This window comes from Arachis ipaensis, chromosome B1 (assembly GCF_059453495.1).
Source record: "Arachis ipaensis isolate K30076 ecotype BB chromosome B1, ASM5945349v1, whole genome shotgun sequence".
In the NCBI taxonomy this organism is placed as follows: domain Eukaryota; kingdom Viridiplantae; phylum Streptophyta; class Magnoliopsida; order Fabales; family Fabaceae; genus Arachis; species Arachis ipaensis.
Window position 1 is genome coordinate 69,246,754 of NC_142436.1, and position 25,514 is coordinate 69,272,267.

General features: G+C 39.1%; 1 non-coding gene across 1 annotated transcript; it reads right to left on the minus strand.

Moving 5' to 3' along the window:
* Positions 1-15,197: 15,197 nt before the first annotated feature.
* Positions 15,198-15,305, minus strand: LOC148576945 (small nucleolar RNA R71). The gene has a single exon (XR_015904230.1). It is a non-coding gene; the product is annotated as a small nucleolar RNA R71 (small nucleolar RNA).
* Between the last annotated feature and the right edge of the window lie 10,209 nt (positions 15,306-25,514).

The following is a 25,514-nucleotide window of genomic DNA, read 5'->3' on the forward strand; positions in this document are numbered from 1 at the left end:
CTTCAGCCCCTTCTCTGGATTATTGTACCAGCGTGCCACGCCATGCTGTTCAAGTGGCATGCCCATGGATTTGTGAACTCTTTAAGCTTGGCGTGCCACGCCTGGGTTCTAAAGTGGCACGCCCAAGTGACTTCTTGGGATTGGCGTGCCACGCCTTCGATACCAAGTGGCACACCATAGTGAAGGTTCTTCTTGGAATGGTGCGTTGGCGTGCCACACCCCTTTGCTCAAGTGGCACGCCCATGGTAGTTGATGGGTCAGGCGTGCCACTCCCAATCTGGCATGCCACGCCCCTTTTGTGTCCTCCATTGTAGCTCTCTGGAATCTTGTATTAGCGTGCCACGCCCAGTCCCTGGCGTGCCACGCCCACATGCATGCTTGGACTTCTTCTCTAGATTTTAGTACTGGCGTGCCACGCTCAGCTCCTGGCGTGCCACGCCAGTGCATTTTTGTGGCGTTTGCTCCCAAGTGGCACGCTAGTTTCACACGCCTAGCTTCTTGTTTGTCTTCTACCCATTTTTGATGCCTTTTTCACCTGAAATTCAGCACAACTCATCTCAAAGTAGTGTACCACAATATTCATCAAATAATGCATGAATTGTACTGATCAAATGAGATTTATGCTCTTTTATGGTCTTCTTTATGCAAGAAAGAAGGGTAGATGATGCAAGTCATCACTTTTGGTATTGAGTGGTCTTGATAGCTTGGTTCCGGGTCGGGTTGGTTAGCTGAATTAGCTATTCCCTCCTTGACAACAACCTTGTCCTCAAGGTTGAGTTCAAGGAACATCCTTAGTAACTCCTTCCAATCAATCAAAGCAGTTTCATCCTGAGGCAATCCCACCCAGTTCAGCAAATTTGTGTAACTCTTCTCCTATCCCATGTTACTGTGCGCCGTGCCAAGATTGCTGTCAATGCCGGCTGAAACGTTGTTAGCACTATTGTGAGAACAAACACATTCGTCGGCTGCTCACCATGGAACTCCTTTAGCATTAAGACATAAAAACGGGATGAATAGTGCTACCCGTAGGAAGTTTGAGCCGATATACTGCTTTACCCACCCTGCTCTATATGCAATAGGGCCCGAAGTACCTCTATCCAAGCTTGTGGTGCTCCCTTTGAAAAAGTGAGACCTACCGGTAAGGCTTCATTTTGAGCAACACCCAATCTCTCACCTTGTATTCCTTATCCCTCCTATGCTTGTCTGCTTGATTTTTCATGCTTGTGCGTGTCTGATGCAGATAAAAACTGAGCTCATCATTCAGAATCTCTCAAATTCATAGAAAAGAATCGAATTCCATCACAGGGGAAGCTCCCGGTGTGTACCCCAGGGGAAGGTTCATGGAAAATCCGTGTAAGGCTTCGTGTGGAGTCATTTGGATAGCAAAGTGATATGAGCTATTGTAGCAAAACTCTACCCAAGGTAGGAAAGATGCCCATTGGTGTGGCTGAGAGTGAGAGAAGGCACGAAGGTATTGTTAAAGTAAGCGGTTGGTGACTTCAGTTTGGTCATCGCTTTGGGGATGGTAGGCAGTCCTATAATGTAATCGGGTGCCGCTAAATTCAAAGAGACTGCACCAAAAATAGCTGAGAAAAAGAGAATCTCTGTCTAAAATTATGGCTACCAAAAAACCATGAAGCTTGATCACTGATCCAATAAAAACCTTTGCCACTGTACTAACCGTGAATCCTGGGCAGAGTGGTTTGAAATGAGCAATCTTGCTGAAACGATTCTCCCCCCCATGATGGCCGAATATCCCACTGACTTCGGAAGCTGAATGATAAAGTCCATTGAAAGTTTAGCCCATGGTTCACATGGAATAGGTAAGGGGTTGAGGAGTCCTTGTTGTTTATTTGGTATATATTTGGTAGTTTGGCAAGTGTTACATTCCTTAATAAATTTGTGTATGTCTCTGTGTAGGCCCGCCAAAAAAAAAAAAAACACTTCACCAATGGCTTTGTATGTCTTAAGCTCTCCATTATGCGCTGCCATGGGAGTAGAATGAAATTCCTTAAGCAATTGTGTTTGGAGTTCCTCAAAGTCAAGCATCCATATCTTCCTTTTATAAACTAGCAACCCATCTTAGAACAAATAATTAGGAGATAACTCTCCTTGCTTTCATTGTGCAACTAGCAATTGAGTTTCTGGATCATCCTTGGTAGCTCTAAGTAGGGTGGAAATCAAAGTTGATTGTACTATTGTAAAAGCTTGAAAGCATGCTGGTGTGGTCTCTTCACCCTATCTTGACAGTGCATCAACGGCCCGATTAGAGGACCCAGATCGGTACACTACCTCGAAATCATACCCAAGCGATTTTTTCAAATAGTATTGTTGCTCCGGAGTCAGCACCACTTGGTTCATGAGCTCACTGGTGTAAAATCTCTAGATCCACAAACAAACCGGCAAGTGCACCAGGTCGTACCAAGTAATACCTCAGGTGAGTGAGGGTCGATCCCACGAGGATTGATGGACTGAGCAATAATGGTTGAATGACACCTTAGTCAGGCAAGTAGAAAGTGATGTTCTGGGTCTCAAAAAACATTAAACAGTAATTCAGAGTGTGGAAAACACAAATAGTGAGAATTGTGTGAAATATATGAGAGAAGAAGTTAAGGTATCAGAGATGTTTATTCTTCTAGATTAAGTTTTCTTACCAACTAATTTAATCATGCAAGATTCAATTCATGACAAACTATCAATGACTAAACCCTAATATCTTTGTGATTTAATCTCCTCTAACCTAGTTAACCGCCAATGTCTTGGTCACTTAATTTCAATTAGAGGGTTAAGTTCGATTCTAGTTTATAGCCACAAAAACCCTAATACCCATATATAAAAGGATTATATGTCATGTATCCTGTTAAGTCCAAGTAATTAGTAATTTAGGAGGAATTTACTTTTAAGCTATTGTTCAAGTGAGATAACTCTTCCAAGAATCATAAGAACGCAAATAGAATAAGGGTTATTCTTCCGATCTACCGAGATTCATAAAATGAAGGATGAAAGTAATCCTTGAAACTGAATTAATACATTAATCAAAATAGAAAAGCAATAGTCTTAATCCATAGAAATAAACAAAGCTCCTAACCTTAATCGAGGAGGTTTAGTGGCTCATGCTTCAGAGAGAAAACTAGGATTTTGAAAAATGTGAAAGTGCGGAAGTGAGAAGATCTCCCAAAGGGTGAATCTTTTTCCTTTTATATCTAACTTAATTTGATTTCAAACTAAAATAAAATAATAAATTCTAAACCTAAAAGATTTTTTTTGTAATTAAAAATACCTAAAATAAAATAAAATAGAGTAATTAAAAGCTAAATCCAACTAAAGATGCTCCTTTGGTGAAGTTTAATTCGCATGGCTTGGCGCTAAACGCCAGGGTTGGTGTTTAGCGCCCTAGGAGGCAGAATCTCTCCCTTCGTTGCTGAGTTGTTGGTGCTAACCACCAGTTGGGCGTTTAGCGCCCTAGTGGATAGCTTCCAAATCTTCTCTTTCTTGCACACGACATCTGCCAAACTTGTCCAAACTTCACCTGAAATAATTAAAACACCAAAACAACTCAAAGTAGCATCCAAAGAGGTTTAAAACACTAAAATCTAGATAAAACTCAATAAATTCATATCTAAAAAATAAGAAAATAAGGGAAAAATGCTCACATATCACTCATGCAGTCCCTAATGGTCAGTCTTAATGCAAAAATGACATCCCAAGAGATGGTGTGCCACTATTTGGCAATAGCTTGGGTGATTGCATAAAGTTCTCGAATATATGCTGATGCCATGGATAATTTGCCACTCATATTCTTACTGAAGTAAGCTATTGGGTTTCCTTTTTAGGAGAGAACCAGACCAATCCCAAGGCCAGAGGCATCCATTTCTACAACAAAGGTTTGAGAAAAATCAGGCAGTGCTAGTACAGGGGTGTGTGTCTGAGCTGACTTAAGCTTCTCAATGGCCAAATATGCTGATTGATCCCAATGAAAATTATTCCGCTTGAAGACATCTGTGAGTGGGGCTGCAAGATGTTCATATTTGCCACAAAGAGCTGGTAGTAACCAATGAGACCCAGAAATCCCCTTAATTGTTTCAGGTTGCTAAGCCGTGGCCAATCCACAATGGCAGCATTTTTGGAGGTATCCACCTGTACACCTTCCTTGCTCACCACATGGCCGAGATACTCCACTTATGACTGACAAAAAATGCACTTGGATAGTTTAGAAACAAACTGATTCTGTTGAAGTATAGTTAATCCCGTTTGTAGGGGTTGAGGTGCTCATCCTTGGACTTACTATAGATGAGGATGTTGTCAAAAAACAGTTACAAATCTTCGTAAGTAAGGGCGAAATACTTTATTCATTATAGCATGAAAAGTGGAAGTGTGCTGGTGAATCCAAAGGGTATAACTACAAATTCATAATGCCCCAAGTGTGTGCGGAATGCTATCTTTGAAATGTCAGCCTCATTTACCCGAATTTGGTGGTACCCGGAGCGTAAATCAATTTTGAAAAGTATTTAGCCCTACATAACTCATCTAGAATCTCATCTGTAGTTGGTATCAGAAATTTGTTCTTGATAGTAATCGCATTGAGAGCACGATAATCTATACAAAAATTCTAGCTCCCATCTTTCTTACGCACTAACAAGATCGGGTTGGAGAAGATGTGGCTTTCTCTAATGACTCTGGTTACAACATCTCTTCCACTGGCTTCTTAATTTCTTCCTTCTGATAACAAGGGTAGTGGTATGGCCGCATATTCGCCGGACCAGACCTCTGCTGTAAATGGATTTGATGCTCAATCTCCCGCAGTGGTGGTAATTCATATGGCTCTTGAAAAACTATTTGATATTCATCTAATAACTATTGTACTTGTTCATCTTGCTGGTTGGGTGCTTGTGCAGGTTTGGCTCGGTCCAAAACCTTCAAATGGAAAAATAAAGCAATTACATCAACAGAGACCGTCTTGTTGAGAGTGTGGTTTCGAATGGCTCCGATTTGGAATAGTTGTTCCCCTTTCAACTTCACAGCCACATCCCTTGCCATAAACTCCATTGTCAGATTCATATAGTTCATGGTGACATCAACGAGCTGAATTAACCATTGAGCTCTAAGCACTACATCCACCCCCCTTAATATTAAAGATAAAAGTCTCTAAATTAAACCCGAAGCCTTGCATATAAAGTGGAACTACATTGCACTTTGACACACACCTAATACACTCACCATTACCCACGTACACATTCAACTGGGGCACTTAGGTGATTAGTAATCCCACCTTTCTTGCTGTAGTGGCCTTAATAAAATTATGGGTACTTCCCCCCATCCATTAACACCATTACCGGCTGTCTTGCACATGTTCCAGCTATACAGATAATTTTTGGATAGTATACTCCTACCATTGCATTGAAGTTGATTTCCACCACACTATCTTCATTTTCCACTTCAACCCTACCAGAAGAATCACCTCCTGGATTTGCTACCTCACTCCGGTTCCCTTTAAGCGGCCCTTCCATCTCTTCACCCTCACCAGCAAAAGGTATGATGATTTGCATTTATGCCCCACAGAGTAATTATCATCACAATAGTAATAGAGTCCCTTGTCATATTTTTGTTTAATCTCAGTAGCCGAGTGATGCCAATGAGGAGGGTTGCCACCCCCTTGTGGTACAGTGTGGGAGTTCCTGTCTTGTGTTGCTAGTTTACTTGGAGATGTAGATGGTGGGTGGTGCATGAAATTTAAACTCGCACAACTGAACCGGAAAGTGCACCGGGTCATCCAGGTAATACCTCAGGTGAGTGAGGGTCGAATCCCACGAGGATTGTCAGATTGAGCAAGCTGTGGTTATCTTGAAAATCTTATTCAGGCAAATAGAAGGATAGTTGTTGTTTGTCGAAGGCGCATAAATAAGGAATAACAATTGAACGTAGAGACAGTAATTAGCACTAGTTAAGACATTAGAGATGCTTCTTCTTCTGAGTTAATACGTTATACCCTCTACTTCAACGATAAATGATTCCTTCAATGGCAAGGCTGTAAGTGATTAAGCCATAGGTCGTGGTCATTAATCTCCTCAGGTCCAGACCAAACATCTGAACGGACTAGATCAATCTGGGAGAGGGAGAAGCACGTGCAAGTCAATCTCTTTGGTGATCCTACTCAAAACGTCACATACAAGGTCGAACCTTACGGATTAGAGACTGCTGCTCTTATGGTTCTAGCCCTTAGAGCCACAGGAACCTCAATTGCCCCTGACTAACAAGGTTTTATGTCACATACCCCAGTTAATCCAGATAATTCTGTTGCAACCCGTGATGTATCATCAAGCTGTAGCTCAATACTATCTGGGTCAGGACTCGTAAGAACTCATGTAGAATCGAGATTCATAAGGATGAAAAATGATAATGCATCATAGAATAGAATCAAACATTCATTGGAATAGAAAAGTAATTGTATTAATTCATAGGAATCAGTAGAGCTCCTAACCTTAACTTAGGAAGTTTAGTTGCTCATACTATACAGAGAATCATGTCAAATGTACGAAAGTGGTAAAGGAGATTAAAGATCCTAAACAAGGGTGATCTTTCTTCTATATATACTAAACTATTAATTAAGAATTATAAAAATGAAGTAAACTAAGTAAACTAAGTAAAATGAGCTTGGCTTCTAACTTGAAGGAGTGGGCATCCAACGCCCAATAGGGGGTAGATATGCTGCTTCCTTGCTCCCTTTGTGGCGTTGAACGCTGGCTTCTATCCCCTTGGGGCGTTGAACGCTAGAAAGGGGGTAGTTTGGGCATTGAACGCCCATTTTGGGCCTTCATTTCCAAAGTAAAGTATAGACCATTATATATTTCTAGAAAGCTCTGGAAGTTAGCTTTCCAATGCCATTAAGAACGCGTCATTTGGACCTCTGTACCTCCAGAAATGCTCATTTGAATGCACAGAGGTCAGATCCTGATAACATCTGCTACGCTTTCCTTGCCTCTGAATCAGGCTTTGCCAAAACTTCGCCAAAATCACCCAAAATTTACCTAAAATCATAAGAAAAATATAAAAGCTCAAAATAGCATCCAAAAAGTGAATTTTGCATTAAAACCTACTAAAACATAATAAAACTTAACAAAACATAATGAAAGTACTAAGAAAATGATATAAAAAAGTGTATAAAATATCCGCTCATCAAGACATCAAACTTAAATTATTGCTTGTCCTCAAGAAACCAAAAACAAGTAGGACTAAAAGGAAGAGAGAGATACAATAAGTTTTAATGTTTTTTCAATGAAGCTCAGTTCCAAATGATGAATGGGGCTAACAGCTCTTTACTTATGAACAGTTTTGGCATCTCAATTTCCTTTGAAGTTCAGAAGTATTGACATCTCTTAACTAGAATTCAGATGATATTATTGATTCTCTTAGTTTAGCCCTTCTTGATTCTTGAACACAACTTTTTTCTTTTGGTGCTTCGCACCTTTTTGAGCCTAGTCGTGACGCTAAGCGTTTTGTTTTTCCGTATTACCATCGGATACATAAACGCCACAGGCACTTAACTGGGGAATTTGGCTTTGCTTAAATTCCCAGTCAGTGGTGCCCAGAGTTCTTAAGCATACTCTTTTGCTTTGGATCACCACTTTAACTGCTCACTCTCAAGCTTTTCACTTGACACCTTCACACCACAAGCATTTAGTTAGGGATAGCAACACATTTGAGCTTTTTATGCTGATTTTTGGCCCTCATAACCATTGATGCTCAAAGCCTTGGATCCTTGCACTTTTGATTTTTTTTCTTTTATGAGCATATTTTTTTTCTTTTTATTTTTCTATCTTTTTTTTTGCTGTTTTTTCTTGCTTCAAGAATCAATATTTTTTATTTTTCAGAGAGTCAATAATATTTCTCTAAATCCTTTTGCTCTTTTAAGAGTTAACACTCTCAATTCCAATATCAATTATGCACTTTTTAGTCGTACATTCAGAAATAAATGCAAGGCCACCACATCAAAACAATTGTAATAACTCATGATATACTCAAACCTTATGCATCTCATTATTTCTTTTTCAAATAATTTTTTCTTTTAAGCATGGTGGTGATACAATGGATATTTTATAACAAAAATAAAACAGAAGAATTAGAAAAAGACTACTTGTGATCATGACTTAGAAAAGAAAAACAAAAAATAAACTAAAGTATACCGAGAATAGAATAAAACAGAGGGATGTAATGGAACTCAACAACCTCAGTGGCGGCGGCTGTTGCTCCCCTTGGAGAATCCAATGGAGCATTTGATCACCACTATCTCACGCCCTTGCCTCTGCTGCTCCTCCATCATCCTTCTCTGATCTTCTCTCATTTCATGGAGGGTAGTGGCGTGCTCAATGTGCTCCATCCTCAGCTGCTCCACGTTTGAGCTTGGCTCTCCTATTGAGGTATTCAATTGATCCCAATAGTCACGGGAGAAAAATACATCCCTTGAGGTATCTTAGGGATCTCTGGTTGAGGCGGCTGCACAGGCTCTTGCTGTGGTTCATGCACCGGCTCTTTAACATGCTCCATCCTTCTTTTCATGATGGGCTTGTCCTCCTCAGTAGGTGTGTCTCATTCTATGACAATTTCAGCTGAATTGCATAGGTGACAGATGAGATGTGGGAATGCTAGCCTTGCTTGGGTAGAGGGCTTTTCTAGCACCTTGTACAATTCTCAAGGTATCACCTCATGTACCTCCACCTCATTGCTAAGCATAATACAATTAATCATTATTGCTCGATCTATGGTAGCCTCAGATCGGTTACTTGTAGTGATGATGGAGCATTGGATAAACACCAACCATCCTCTAGCTACAGGGTTGAGGTCGAGCCTACTCAGTTGGTAGGGCTTGCCGTGCACATCTAGCCTCCATTAGGCTCCCTCCACACAGATGTCAGTGAGAACTTGCTCTAACCTCTGATCGGAGTTAACCCTTTTGGTGTAAGAGTGTGGGTCTCCCAGCAGTTGAGGTAGTTTGAGCACCACTCTTACACTTTTTGGAATAAAGTCCAGGAGTCGCTCCTTCACCATGGTGCGGCAGTTCTTGGGCTGTGGGTTCACACTAGTATCATGCGTTTTGGTGACCCAAGCATTGGCGTAAAATTCTTGCACCAGTATTCCAACCTCGGGAATAGGATTAGTTAGGACTTCCCAATCTATTCTCCAGATTTCTTGTTCGATTTTTGGGTACTCATCCTTTTTGAGTCTAAAGGAGACTTCAGAGATCACCCTTTTCTTTGCCACCACATCATAGAAGTGGTCTTGATGAGCCTTAGTGAGGAATCTCTTCATTTCCCAATGTTTGGAAGAAGAAGCGGGAACCTTTCCTTTTCTCTTCTTTGAGGCTTCACTGACCTTGGGTGCCATACTTAGGAGTGGTAGAAGTCAAAAAGCAAAGCTTTTGTAACACCAAACTTAAGAAGTTTTCTCGTCCTCAAACAAATAAGAACACAAAGGAAGGAAAGGAGTAAAAGGAAGAAGAATTATAGTGGGGGAAGGGACAAGAGAAGCCTTCGGCCAAGTGGTGGGTGAGGGAAGGGAAGAGTGTGTAGAGTGTATAAGGGAAGAGAGTGTTTAGGTGTGAGGGTGATGAGAGGAATGAAGGGGTATTTATAGCGGTGGGAGGGTTAGGGTTCGATGATGAGGGAGGGAAGAATGAGTGGGAATGGTTTGAATTTGAAGTGGGTGAAGTTGGTGGGAATTGAGTGATGGGAGTGAGGAAAGATTTTGGGAAGAGGAAAAGGTGATAGGGATGTGATTGGTTGAGGGTGTATGAGGAAGAGTGTATGTGGGGAAGAGGGAAAGTAGGAGAGAGAAGAAGATAGGGTAGGTGGAGATTTTGTGAGACCCACTTAGCTGAGAAGGTTCCAGAACTCATGCTGCCTGCCCTCTACCTGGCGTTCAACGCCAGGAATTGGCATTGAACGCCTAGAGGGGGGTGAATGATTGGGGCTGGCTGCCCCTTGTAGGGCGTTGAACGCCCATTGTGCTCCCTGGCTGGCATTCAACGCCAGCTTTCCTCTCCCTTTGCGGCGTTGAATGCCTAGGATGCTCCCTTCCTGGAATTCAACGCCAGGTCCTTTATTCCCTTGAGGTGTTGGACTCCCAGAATGCCCCCTATGGGGCGTTCAACGCTAGGCATTGCTCCCTGGTTGGCGTTCAATGCCAGCATCTGCTACTTGTGGGGTGTTGAATGCCCAGAGGGGACTCTCCCTAGGATGTTCTGGTTTTAGTTCTGAATATCTTTGTCATTGTTCTAAGTGCTAGCCATGATCACAAATAGGAAAAGGCAAAGAAAAAATATATAATATAAACTAAAACAAATCAAATGAGAATAAAGAAAACAATATTACTCTAGTGATGGTTGGGTTGCCTCCCAACAAGCACTTTTTTTACCGTCATTAGCTTGACTGACAGCTCCATACAGTGAACTTTCTTCCTGTACTCTCCTGAATGAGCTCTACATGCTCTAGAGACAGGATCCTACTCACTGTATATGGAATAACTGGACTCTTGGTGATGACAACTCTTATACCAGGTGAGAGGCCTTCAGTGGGGTCTTCTTGTCCCTCCAGCCTTTAGGTACCTTCTTCTTAGTACCTTCCTTCTCAGTGCTTGATGATGGTTGCCCAAAACCAAACTTAGAATTGGTGTCTGGGGGCACTGTAAAGCTATGCACTGAGAGTGAAGGCTGAAACACAATGTGCTGCACTAAGGTACCGGCTTTGTTAGAGGGAGTGATAAGTGAGAATTTATACCAGTTCGAAATTTAACAAAATAATTTCGTTGTAAGCATAGCCCAAACCGATATTTGATCCTCAAATGAAATTTTAATAATTGGTTGTCACAAGTACAAACCCCAATAAAAATTAACCGAAGTATTTAAACCTCGGGTCATCTCACAAGGAATTGCAATGAAGTGATTAATTATTGGCTATGAAGAAACACGAGGGGTTTGATTGATAAAAGGGCAAAAAAATAAATGGAAAGGAAATAAAGGTAACCATTAAAGAAAGCAAGTAATAAAGAGAGACATTCATAGCAAGGATTGAGAATATAGGCTTCCTATCCTAGTCATCAATCATAATACAATGATTAACAAGAATTTATCCTATTTTGTAATCTCCAACATTAGAAGAAGGTACAATGTTATCTCCAACATAGGGAGAAAGTCAAATAAAACTAGTTAATCTCAATCCAAAAGTCCTAATCAACTCACTAATTGAATTAGCGAGAGATTAGAGTCAATGGAAACAATATTAACTAACAACTCTAGATTACCAACATAAGTTGGGTCTTAATGACTCAAGATTTCCTAATTTCTCTTTCCAAGCCAAGAATGCTCAAAAACTACTCTAACATCCAACCAATTATTTTGTCAAACACTTAGAAAGCATAAAAGAAAAGTGATGAGCGGATAATTTATACGCTTTTTGGCATTGTTTTTACATAGTTTTCAGTATGATTTAGTTAGTTTTTAGTATATTTTTATTAGTTTTTAATTAAAGTTCACATTTCTGGATTTTAATATGAGTTTGTGTGTTTTTCTATGATTTCAGGTATTTTCTGGCTGAAATTGAGGGACTTGAGCAAAAATCATATTCAGAGGTTGAAGAAGGACTGCAGATGTTGTTGGATTCTGACCTCCCTGAACTCAAAGTGGATTTTCTGGAGCTACAGAACTCCAAATGGCGCACTCTCAATTGCGTTGGAAATTAGACATCCAGGGCTTTCCAGCAATATATAATAGTCCATACTTTGATTAAGGATAGATGACGTAAACTGGCGTTGAACGCCAGTTCCATGCTGCATTCTGGAGTCAAACGCCAGAAACAGGTTGCAAAGTGGAGTTAAACGCCAGAAATAGGTTACAAACTGGCGTTCAACTCCAAGAAAGACCTCTACACGTTTAAAGCTCAATTCTCAGCCCAAGCACACACCAAGTGGGCCCCGAAAGTGGATTTCTGCATCATTTACTCATTTCTGTAAACCCTAGTAACTAGTTTAGTATAAATAGGACTTTTTACTATCTTTATAAGAGATCTCTTGATTAGTTTTATGCTATCTTAGACTTTCATGGGGGCTGGCCATTCGGCCATGCCTGGACCTTCATCACTTATGTATTTTCAACGGTAGAGTTTCTACACTCCATAGATTAAGGTGTGGAGCTCTGCTGTTCCTCATGAATTAATACAAAGTACTACTGTTTTTCTATTCAATTCAAGCTTATTCCTATTCTAAGATATTCATTCGCACCCAAGAACATGATGAATGTGATGATTATGTGATGCTCATCATCATTCTCACTTATAAACGCGTGCTTGACAAACACTTCCGTTCTACATGCAAACAAGCTAGAATGAATATCTCTTAGATATCTAATACAGAGGACCGAGTCCGAGATATTAGAATCTTCGTGGTATAAGTTAGAACCCATGGATGGCCATTCTTGAGATCCGAAAAGTCTAAACCTTGTCTCTAGTATTCTGAGTAGGATCTGGGAAGGGATGGCTGTGACGAGCTTCAAACTCGCGAGTGCTGGGCGTAGTGATAGACGCAAAAGGATAGTAAATCCTATTCCAGTATGATCGAGAACTGACAAATGATTAGCCATGCAGTGACAGCGCATTGGACCATTTTCACAGAGAGGATGGGATGTAGCCATTGACAACGGTGATGCCCTACATACAGCTTGCCATGGAAAGGAGTAGGAATGGTTAGATGAAGACAGCAGGAAAGCAGAGGTTCAGAGGAAAGAAAGCATCTCTATACTCTTATCTGAAACTCTCACCAATGAATTACATAAGTATCTCTATCCTATTTTAATTATCTTTTAGTACACTATAATCTCTTAATACATTTGAATCTACCTGACTGAGATTTACAAGGTGACCATAGCTTGCTTCAAGCCGACAATCTCCGTGGGATCGACCCTTACTCACGTAAGGTTTATTACTTGGACGACCCAGTGCACTAGCTAGTAAGTTGTGCCAAGTTGTGACAAAGAATTAAGATTATGAACATGCATATAAAGTTTTCAGCGCCGTTACCAAGGAAAGGAACCATCACGATTTCTGCGCACCAAGTTTTTGGTGCCGTTGCCGGGGATTGTTCGAGTTTGGACAACTGACGGTTCATCTTGTTGCTCAGATTAGGTAATTTTATTTTAATTTTAAGCTTTTTATTTCCTATTTTCGAAAAATTAAAAAAAATAATATTTCTTCTTTTTTGTTTTTCCCAAAAATAATTTTCGAAAAAAAAAAACCAAAAAAATTTTATAAAATCATAAAATCAAAAATATTTTTGTGTTTCTTGTTTGAGTCTAGAGTCAAGTTTTAAGTTTGGTGTCAATTGCAATTTTTTTAATTTTCCAAAAATTATTTTCGAAAATTTCATGCATTATATTCTTCATGATCTTCAAGTTGTTCTTGGCCAGTCTTCTTGTTTGATCTTCATATTTTCTTGTTTTGTGTCTTTTCTTGTTTTTCACATGCATTTTCAATTTGTTAGTGTCTAAAGTCTGATAATTTTTAAGTTTGGTGTCTTGCATGTTTTCTTTTCTTGAAAATTTTTCAAAAATAAGTTCTTGGTGTTCATCTTGACATTCAAAGTGTTCTTGGTATTCATCTTGACATTCATAGTGTTCTTGCATGCATCACATGTTTTGATTCAAAATTTTCATGCATTGAGTCTTTTTGATGTTTTTCTCTCTCATCACTAAAATTCAAAAAAAAAATGAAAAAAATATCTTTCCCTTTTTCACTCATAAATTTTCGAAAATTTGACTTGACTTTTTCAAAAATTTTCAAAATCTAGTTGTTTCTTATGAGTCAAATCAAATTTTCAATTTAAAAATTCTATCTTTTTCAAAAATCAAATCTTTTTCATTTTTCTTTCATAATTTTCGAAAATTCCAAAATGATTTTCAAAAATCTTTTTCTTATTTTGTTTCATAATTTCAAATCTTTACTAACAATTAATGTGATTGATTCAAAAAAATATTAAGTTTGTTACTTGCCTAGTAAGAAAGGTTCAATCTTTAAACTCTAGAATCATATCTTTTTAGTTTCTTGTTAGTCAAGTAATCAACTTTAATTTTCAAAATCAAATCTTTTTAAATTTCTTTTTCAAATCTTTTTCAAATTAAGTTTCAATCACATCTTTTTCAAAATCAATTTCAAAATCTTTTCTAACTTCCTTTCTAACTTCTTACCTTTTTAAAATTGATTTTCAAATTTTTTTAATCAATCCTATCTTTTTGTTTCAATCATATCTTTTTCAAAACTACCTAACTAATTCTCTCTCTCTAATTTTCGAAAATCCCTTCCCCCTTTTTCAAATTTCTTTTTTTTATTAACTAATTGTTTTAATTTTTAATTTAATTTGATTTAAATTTTAATTTTGAAAATTTAACTTTAAATTTTATTTTTAATTTAATTAATTTTCAAAATTCCCTCTCTCTCATCTCCCTCTAATTATTTATTTATTTATTTATTTACTAACACTTTTCTTCATCTCAAAATTCGAACCCTCTCTTCCTCTTGGTGTTCGAATTTCTCTTCTTCTATTCTTATCTTCTTCCACTCACATAAAGGAATCTCTATACTGTGACATAGAGGATTCTATATTTTCTTTTCTGTTTTCTTCTTTTTCATATGAGCAGGAACAAGGATAAGAACATTCTTGTTAAAGCTGATCCTGAACCTGAAAGAACTCTGAAGAGGAAGCTAAGGGAAGCTAAAGCACAACTCTCTGGAGAAAATCTGACAAAAATTTTCGAAAAAGAAAACAACATGGCCAAAAATAACAACAATGCAAGGAAGATGCTTGGTGACTTTACTGCACCAAATTCCAATTTACATGGAAGAAGCATCTCAATCCCTGCCATTGGAGCAAACAATTTTGAGTTGAAACCTCAATTAGTTTCTCTGATGCAACAGAATTGCAAGCTCCATGGACTTCCATAAGAAGATCCTTTTCAGTTCTTAACTGAATTCTTGCAAATCTGTGATACTGTTAAGACCAATGGGGTTGATCCCGAGATCTACAGGCTTATGCTTTTCCCGTTTGCTGTAAGAGACAGAGCTTGAATATGGTTGGACTCTCAAGCTAAAAACAGCCTGAACTCTTGGGATAAGCTGGTCACGGCTTTCTTAGCCAAGTTCTTTCCTTTTCAAAAGCTTAGCAAGCTTAGAGTGGATGTTCTAACCTTCAGACAGAAAGAAGGAGAATCCCTGTATGAAGCTTGGGAGAGATACAAGGAACTGACCAAAAAGTATCCTTTTGACATGCTTTCAGAATGGACCATCCTGGATATATTCTATGATGGTCTGTCTGAATTATCAAAGATGTCATTGGACCATTCTGTAGGTGGATCCATTCACCTAAAGAAAATGCCTGTAGAAGCTCAAGAACTCATTGACATGGTTGCAAATAACCAGTTCATGTACACTTCTGAAAGAAATCCTGTGAATAATGGGACACCTATGAGGAAGGGAGTTCTTGAAATTGATACTCTGAATACCATATTGGCTCAGAATAAAATATTAACTCAGCAAGTTAATATAATTTCTCAGAATCTGAATGGATTGAAGGAATCATCCAACAGTACTAAAGAGGCCTCTTCTGAAGAAGAAGCTTATGATCCTGAGAACCCTGCAATAGTAGAGGTAAATTACATGGGTGAACCCTATGAAAACACCTATAATCCCTCATGGAGAAATCATCCAAATTTCTCATGGAAGGATCAACAAAAGCCTCAATAAGACTTTAACAATGGTGGAAGAAACAGGTTTAGCAATAGCAAGCCTTTTCCATCATCCACTCAGCAAAAGACAGAGAGTCCTGAGCAGGATCCATCTAGCTTAGCAAATATAGTCTCTGATCTATCTAAGGCCACTTTAAGTTTTATGAATAAAACAAGGTCCTCCATTAGAAACCTGGAGGCACAAGTGGGCCAGCTGAGTAAAAGGGTCACTGAAACCCCTCCTAGTACTCTCCCAAGCAATACAGAAGAGAATCCAAAAAGAGAGTGCAAGGTCATTGAATTAACCATCATGGCCGAACCTACAAGGGAGGGAGAGGATGTGAATCCCAGTGAGGAAGACCTCCTAGGACGTCCAGTGATCAACAACGAGTTTCCCTCTGAGGAACCAAAGGAATCTGAGGCTCATCTAAAGACCATAGAGATTGCATTGAACCTCCTTATGCCCTTCATGAGCTCTGATGAGTATTCTTCTTCTGAAAAGAATGAAGATGTTACTGAAGAGCAAGTTGCTAAGTACCTTGGTGCAATCATGAAGCTGAATGTTAAATTATTTAGTAATGAGACTTGGGAAGATGAACCTCCCTTGCTCATCAATGAACTAAGTGATCTGGATCAACTGAGATTCCCTCAGAAGAAATAAGATCCTGGAAAGTTCTTAATACCTTGTATCATAGGCACCATGACCTTTGAGAAGGCTCTATGTGACCTTGGATCAGGGATAAACCTCATGCCACTCTCTGTAATGGAGAAACTGGGAATCTTTGAGGTGCAAGCTGCTAGAATCTCATTAGAGATGGCAGACAACTCAAGAAAATAGGCTTATGGACAAGTAGAGGACGTACTAGTAAAGGTTGAAGGCCTTTACATCCCTGCTGATTTTATAATTCCAAACACTGGGAAGGATGAGGATGAATCCATCATCCTTGGAAGACCTTTCCTAGCCACAGCAAGAGCTGTGATTGATGTGGACAGAGGAGAATTGATCCTTCAACTGAATGAGGACAATCTTGTGTTTAAAACTCAAGGATCTCCTTCTGTAACCATGGAGAGGAAGCATGAAAAGCTTCTCTCACTGCAGAGTCAACCAAAGCCTCCAAAATCAAACTCTAAGTTTGGTGTTGGGAGGCCACAACCAAACTCTAAGTTTGGTGTTGAACCCCCATATCCAAACTCTAAGTTTGGTGTTGGGAAGTTCCAACCTTGCTCCGATTATCTGTGAGGCTCCATGAGAGCTCACTGTTAAGTTTTTGACATTAAAGAATCACTTGTTGGGAGGCAACCCAATGTTATTTAATCATATCTATTTTATTTTCTCTTTGTTATTTCGTGTTTTATTAGGTTGATGATCATGTGAAGTCACAAAAACTACTGAAAAATCAAAAACAAAATGAAAAAACAGCATTAAAAATAGCACACCCTGGAGGAGGAGCATACTGGCGTTTAACGCCAGTAAGGAGCATCTGGCTGGCATTTAACGCCAGAACAGAGCATGAAACCAGTGTTAAATGCCAGAAAGAAGCAGCAGTCTGGCGTCTAAATGCCAGGATTGCACCCAGAGGAAAGTTGGCGTTAAACGCCAGAAACAAGCTCCATTTGGGTGTTTAACGCCAGAAACAAGCATGGAAGTGGCGTTAAACGCCAGAATTGCACAATAAGGGCGTTTTACATGCCTAATTGAGGCAAGGATGTTAAGTCCTTGGCCCCACTTGATCTGTGGGCCCCACAAAACCTCCTCAGGATCTGTGGACCCCACAGGATCCCCGCCTAACCCTATTCTCTCTTCTTCACACCTTTTCATAACTCTCTTCCCCAAATACCTTTCACCAATCAACTTAATCACTCTTCCCCATCACCTCTTCACCACTCACATCCATCCTCTCTTCCCCATAAACCTCACCTACCTTCAAATTCATATTATTTTCCATCCCAAACCCAACCCTAAATGGCCGAACCCTGAACCCCTCCCCACTTCTATCTAAACCCCTCATTCCTTCTTCTATTTCACACAACACAACCCTCTCTTCTTCCACTTGGCCGAAACCTACTCTCTCTCCCTCTCCTCTATTTCTCTTCTTCTTCTACTTATTTCTTTCTTCTTTTGCTCAGGGACGAGCAAATATTTTAAGTTTGGTGTGGTAAAAGCATAGCTTTTTGTTTTTCCATAACCATTTATGGCACCTAAGGCCAGAGAAACCTCTAGAAAGAGGAAAGGGAAGGCAATTGCTTCCACCTCTAAGCCATGGGAGATGGAGAGATTCATCTCAAAGGTCCATCAAGACCACTTCTATGAAATTGTGGCGAAGAAGAAAGTGATCCCTGAGGTTCCTTTCAAGCTCAAAAAGAATGAGTATCCGGAGATCCGACTTGAAATCCAAAGAAGAGGTTGGGAAGTTCTCACCAACCCCATTCAACAAGTCGGGATCCTAATGGTTCAAGAGTTCTATGCAAACTCATGGATCACTAGGAACCATGATCAAAGTGTGAACCCGAATCCAAAGCATTGGCTTACAATGGTTCGGGGGAAATACTTAGATTTCAGTCGGGAAAATGTAAGGCTGGCGTTCAACTTGCCAATGATGGAAGAGAACGCACGCGCCTACACAAGAAGGGTTAATTTTGATCAAAGGTTGGACTAAGTCATCATAGACATATGTGAGGAAGGAGCTCAATGGAAAATTGACTCAAGAGGCAAGCCGGTTCAACTAAGAAGGCATGACCTCAAACCAGTGGCTAGGGGATGGCTAGAGTTCATTCAACGCTCAATCATTCCTACTAGTAACCGGTCTGAAGTTACTATAGACCGGGCCATCATGATCCATAGTATCATGATTGGAGAGGAGGTGGAAGTTTATGAGATTATACCTCAAGAACTTTACAAGGTGGCTGACAAGTCCTCCAGTTGGGCAAGGTTAGCCTTTCCTCACCTCATATGCCACCTCTGCAATTCAGCTGGAATTGACATAGAGGGAAATATCCTCATTGAAGAGGATAAGCCCATCACTAAGAAAAGGATGGAGCAAACAAGAGATCATGGACCTCAACAAGAGCATGAGGAAATCCCCCCACCATGAAATTCCTGAGATGCCTCAAGGGGTGCACTTTCCTCCACAAAACTATTAGGAGCAAATCAACACCTCCCTAGGAGAATTAAGTTCCAACATAGGACAACTAAGGGTGGAGCACCAAGAGCACTCCATCATCCTCCATGAAATTAGAGAAGATCAAAGAGCTATGAGGGAGGAGCAAGAAAGACAAGGAAGAGACATAGAGGAGCTCAAGAGCACCATTGGTTCTTCAAGGAGAGGAAGACGCCACCCTCACTAAGGTGGACTCATTCCTTAATCTCCTTGTCTATTTATTTTCTGTTTTTCAGGTTTTGAGCCTTATGTGTTATTTATGTTTGTGCCTTTACTATATGATCATTAGTGTCTAAGTGTCTATGCCTTAAAGTTATGAATATGAATCCATCACCTCTCTTAAATAAAAACTGTTCTAAAAACAAAAGAACAAGAAGTACATCGTTTCAAATTCATCCTTGAAACTAGTTTAATTATTTTGATGTGGTGGCAATACTTTTTGTATTCTGAATGTATGCTTGAATAGTGCATATGTCTTTCGAAGTTGTTGTTTATGAATGTTAAATATGTTGGCTCTTGAAAGAATGATGAAAAGGAGAAATGTTATTTGATAATCTGAAAAATCATAAAAATGATTCTTGAAGCAAGAAAAAGCAGTGAATACAAAAGCTTGCGAAAAAAAAGAAAAGAAAAATGGCGAAAAAAAAAGAAAAAGAAAAAGCAAGCAGAAAAAGCCAAAAGCTCTTTAAACCAAAAGGCAAGAGCAAAAAGCCAATAGCCCTTAAAATTAAAAGGCAAAGGTAATAAAAAGGATCCAAGGCTTTGAGCATCAGTGGATAGGAGGGCCTAAAGGAATAAAATCCTGGCCTAAGCGGCTAAACCAAGCTGTCCCTAACCATGTGCTTGTGGCGTGAAGGTGTCAAGTGAAAACTTGAGACTGAGCTGTTAAAGTCAAGGTCTAAAGCAAAAACAGAGTATGCTTAAGAACCCTGGACACCTCTAATTGGGGACTTTAGCAAAGCTGAGTCACAATCTGAAAAGGTTCACCCAGTTATGTGTCTGTGGCATTTATGTATCAGGTGGTAATACTAGAAAACAAAGTGCTTAGGGCCACGGCCAAGACTCGTAAAGTAGCTGTGTTCAAGAATCAACATACTGAACTAGGAGAATCAATAACACTATCTGAATTCTAAGTTCCTATAGATGCCAATCATTCTGAACCTCAATGGATAAAGCGAGATGCCAAAACTATTCAAGAGGCAAAAAGCTACAAGTCCCGCTCATCTGATTGGAGCTAAGCTTCATTGATATTTTAGAATTTATAGTATATTCTCTTCTTTTTATCCTATTTGATTTTCAGTTGCTTGGGGACAAGCAACAATTTAAGTTTGGTGTTGTGATGAGCGGATAATTTACACGCTTTTTGGCATTGTTTTTACATAGTTTTTAGTATGATTTAGTTAGTTTTTAGTATATTTTTATTAGTTTTTAATTAAAGTTCACATTTCTGGACTTTACTATGAGTTTGTGTGTTTTTCTATGATTTCAGGTATTTTCTGGCTGAAATTGAGGGACTTGAGCAAAAACCAGATTCAGAGGTTGAAGAAGGACTGCAGATGCTGTTGGATTCTGACCTCCCTGCACTCAAAGTGGATTTTCTGGAGCTACAGAACTCCAAATGGCACGCTCTCAATTGAGTTGGAAAGTAGACATCCAGGGCTTTCCAGAAATATATAATAGTCCATATTTTTATTAAGGATAGGTTACAAAGTGGAGTTAAACGCCAGTTCCATGCTGCATTCTGGAGTCAAACGCCAGAAACAGGTTACAAAGTGGAGTTAAACGCCAGAAACAGGTTACAAACTGGCGTTCAACTCCAGGAAAGACCTCTACACGTGTAAAGCTCAATGCTCAGCCCAAGCACATACCAAGTGGGCCCCAAAAGTGGATTTCTGCATCATTTACTCATTTCTGTAAACCCTAATAACTAGTTTAGTATAAATAGGACTTTTTACTATCTTTGTAAGAGATCTTTTGATTAGTTTTTTGCTATCTTAGAATTTCATGGGGGCTGGCCATTCGGCCATGCCTGGACCTTCATCACTTATGTATTTTCAACGGTAGAGTTTCTACACTCCATAGATTAAGGTGTGGAGCTCTGCTGTTCCTCATGAATTAATACAAAGTACTACTGTTTTTCTATTCAATTCAAGCTTATTCCTATTCTAAGATATCCATTCGCACCCAAGAACATGATGAATGTGATGATTATGTGACGCTCATCATTATTCTCACTTATGAACGCGTGCCTGACAAACACTTCCGTCCTGCATGCAAACAAGCTAGAATGAATATCTCTTAGATATCTAATACAGAGGACCGAGTCTGAGATATTAGAATCTTCGTGGTATAAGTTAGAACCCATGGATGGCCATTCTTGAGATCCGGAAAGTCTAAACCTTGTCTGTGGTATTCCGAGTAGGATCTGGGAAGGGATGGCTGTGACGAGCTTCAAACTCGCGAGTGCTGGGCGTAGTGACAGACGCAAAAGGATAGTAAATCCTATTCCAGTATGATCGAGAACCGACGATGATTAGCCATGCAGTGACAGCGCATTGTACCATTTTCACAGAGAGGATGGGATGTAGCCATTGACAATGGTGATGCCCTACATACAGCTTGCCATGAAAAGGAGTAGGAATGGTTGGATGAAGACAGCAGGAAAGCAGAGGTTCAGAGGAACGAAAGCATCTCTATACTCTAATCTAAAACTCTCACCAATGAATTACATAAGTATCTCTATCCTATTTTAATTATCTTTTAGTACACTATAATCTCTTAATACATTTGAATCCGCCTGACTGAGATTTACAAGGTGACCATAGCTTGCTTCAAGCCGACAATCTCCGTGGGATCGACCCTTACTCACGTAAGGTTTATTACTTGGACGACCCAGTGCACTTGCTGGTTAGTTGTGCCAAGTTGTGACAAAGAATTAAGATTATGAACGTGCGTATAAAGTTTTTAGCGCCGTTAACAAGGAAACGAACTGTCACGATTTCTGCGCACCAAAAAGCATAATAAATTGCAAGAAATATAAATTCTACAACTACCCAATGCAAGAAATTAACAATAGCAACTCAAATCAACAATAAAAGAACATCAAACATCAAATTGCATTAAAGGAAATCCAAATCCAACAAAGAGTTCATAAACATAAAAGAGGCATAAAAGAGAAATTAACAAGAAGAAACTAGAGAATTTAACTACTAGAGCATGAAAATGTAAAAGAAACAAGATGAAAACAAGAAATTAAACCTAGATCAAAGAGGAAAATTAACCTAAGAACCCTAATTCTAGAGAGAAGTGGGAGATTCTCTCTCTAGAAAACTACCCTACATGATACCTAAGCAACACTAATTGCTCCCCCTTGATCCATATTGAGTTCTGCATGAAATAGCCTCAGAAATGAGTTGGATTTGGGCCTGGAAAGCTTAGAAATCGCCCCCAGCGAATTCACTTTAAGTGAGTGATGTGGGTGCATCATTGCCTATTTTTAGTTGTTATTTTAGTAGATTTTAGTTTAGTTTTCATACAAATTTTGTTAATAAATAAGTAATAGCATGAAATATCTCTGCATGAAATAAAATCTAGAGCATAGGTGAATTTTAGCTGATATACAGGGTAAATGTGATAAAATAGATCACACTAAGTAAAATTTTGATTTTGAGTATTATTAGCACACTTAGTATATAAAGATCATCTTGTATATTACCTTGATGCACTTATTTGCTTGATAATAGGCAAAGCAGAAGCAGAGGAAAATAAGGAGGTGGTACCAACCGATGCATTTGCATCTTAGTTAGGAGAGCGCCTTTGGCGCTACGTTCTCCCTCCCAAGAACGCTGTACAACTAAGACAGTGCCTTTGGCGCTACGCTCCCTTTCAAGAGCGCTTTGTGTGTCCAGGATGAACGCCTTTGGTACTACGTTCTTCACCAAGAGCGCCTGCGATAGAAGAGGGAAAATTTAGCTAGCGACGCGTACGCATGGGTGACGCGTATGCATGATAGTGACATTTTTGAAGGGTCGCGCGCACGCGTAGATAAAGCATACGCGAGAAATTGACAATTTTTGAAGACCACGCGCACGCATGGACGAGGCGTACGCATGGAAGAGCGCCTTTGGCGCGAACGCTACGCTCTTCTCAAAAGCGCTGCAGATGATGCGTACGCGTGGGTGACGCGTACGCGTGACCAGTGCCAAGAAGCCTTATGACGCACACACATGGACGACGCGTACGCATAGGTGTAAGAGAGCTATGCTCTCCTCAAAAGCGCTACGCTAGCCTGGGAGCCTCATTTTTGCTCAATGAACTTCATTCTTAGTTCACTTAAACCTCAAGAAAGCAGAGCCGATTAAAATCACTCAATCAAAGGCACAAGAAGCATCTAGAATAGGAATTTTTATTCAATTGTAATTTGCTTTTCATTTTAGTTTGTATTTTAGGAAAGCCTATATATAGGCATTAGTTTTCAAAGAGAAAGAGGAGACCAACCATGGAGAATTGAAGGAAGGGGGAGAGAGTGAAGACCACTTTGAACTTCTGTGAATTTGCACACTCCAAGGGGAGTGGGTCTTCGGACCTCTCCCCTTATACACTCTTCTTCCTTTTATCTTCTTTTCTTCCTTAGTAGTAGTTTAGTTTTGGTTTGTAATTCTCATTTATGAATTCTTGAATTTTCATTTTCAGTTTTGAATTCTTAATCTTCATTTTTATTTTTATGCACTTTACTTTCATGCAATTTGATTTTTATTTGAGAGCAATGACCACTTAATTCCCTCTGCATTTGGGAAAGGAGCTCTGTTTCAATTTTGATTGAATTGATGTTCATTTCTTCTTCTCTTCTTCATTCTGTCTTCATACTTGGAGATCTATTAGAATCCTTGCAAGATAGTTTTGTTCTTCAAAGATCCTTGGATCTATTAGAATCCTATTGTGAGCCTCGAGAGAGGGATCATAGGGTTCAGTTTGAACTCTCTTGGCATAATGAAGTTAATTTTGATTTAGAGTTGGTATTGTGACATGTAACCTCTCTAATATTAGAATCTTTGGATTTATGTAGTATGAGATTAGAAATCCTGTTTGTTTTTCTAAGAAAGAGTTTCTGTGCTTCAAAGATTCAATCACCATCGAGAGAGTGATTGAATCTATTAGAATTTCATGTGAGTCTCGAGAGAGGGATCATGAAATTCAGTTTGAAGCTCTTGTCTCATAATTCTCTTGATTAATACACTCTTAGTTGGTACGTGACATATAACCTCTTTGAGTTGAGGTCTTGAGAGCTGTGTGGCATTTAGATTAGAAATTGAACTTCACCTGTTCTCGTGAGCAATTAGATCAAGAGATTGGCAATGGATTATGTGAAGAAAAATTAAATCACCAAGAGATTGGGGTTTAATTACTCACAGTCCGCCATAGATCTATCTTACATGATTGAGAAGGAGTGAGACCCATTAATTCAAGAGGAATCAACATCTACAATCCCTTATGTTTACCATCTTTACTTTCCGTCATTTACTTTCTTATACTTTCATTTTCCTTGCATTTTACTTTTCAGCACTTTATTTTCCTGCACTTTCTTTCATGTTCTTTACTTTCTTGCAATTTTACTTTCCAGAACTTTATATTCATGTCATTTACTTTCCTTGCACTTTATTATTTTCTTTTAATTTCTAGCCATTTACATTTCTTGTTTGATTATCGCTCCAATATAAACCGCCTAACTAGATTAATCAACTAACTATTGATTGCTTAATCCTTTAATCCTCGTGGGATCGACCTCACTCTAAGTAAGTTTTATTACTTGATATGACCCGGTAAACTTGCCGGTAAGTAATACGTGAAATTAATTTTTTCGTAGCAAGTTTTTGGCGCTGTTGCCGGGGATTAATTGTGATTGACAATCTACTGGTAGTTGATTACCTAGATTAGACATTTTCTTTTTTGTCTTGTTCATTTAATTGCTTTTTTTCTTTATTTTCTATGCTCTTTGACTGTTTGTGTTAATGCCTCACCAAGAAGCCTCTATTCGTGACATCTATGGCTCTTGGTGATTGTGCTATTAATACAACAGTTTCTTTCACTTAGCTTTCTTTCAAATAAAATGGGCATATGATTACATTCTAAGTTTGGTATTGCCCTGCAATAATCTGTTTTCAATATTTCTCGATGCTTGCATCAATTCCAAGAGAAAGTGTCACACTAAGTTTGGTGTGCCACTTATTTTTCGATGTAATATATTTAGCAACACCACCAATTTGTACAACCATAATACCTTTTGCTTCTTAGGACTGTAGTGTTATTGACGTTAGGATTTTTGCCAGTAAAGAATTTTATAAAAATAGTGGCGTTGTAGATATAGTCTCTAAACCAATAGAAATCCCTTCGTACAAACGTTTTGGTTGTCACAAGTAACAAACCCCTTTGAAATTGATAACCGAGTATTTAAACCTCGGGTCATCTTCTCAAGGAATTGCAGGAAAGTATGTTCTTATTATTGGTTATGGAGATTGTAAATTGGGGTTTTGAGAATGAGGAGTGAATAGTTTAATTAGCGAATAAAGTAAATGAAGAATAAGCAATTTAAATGGCAAGTA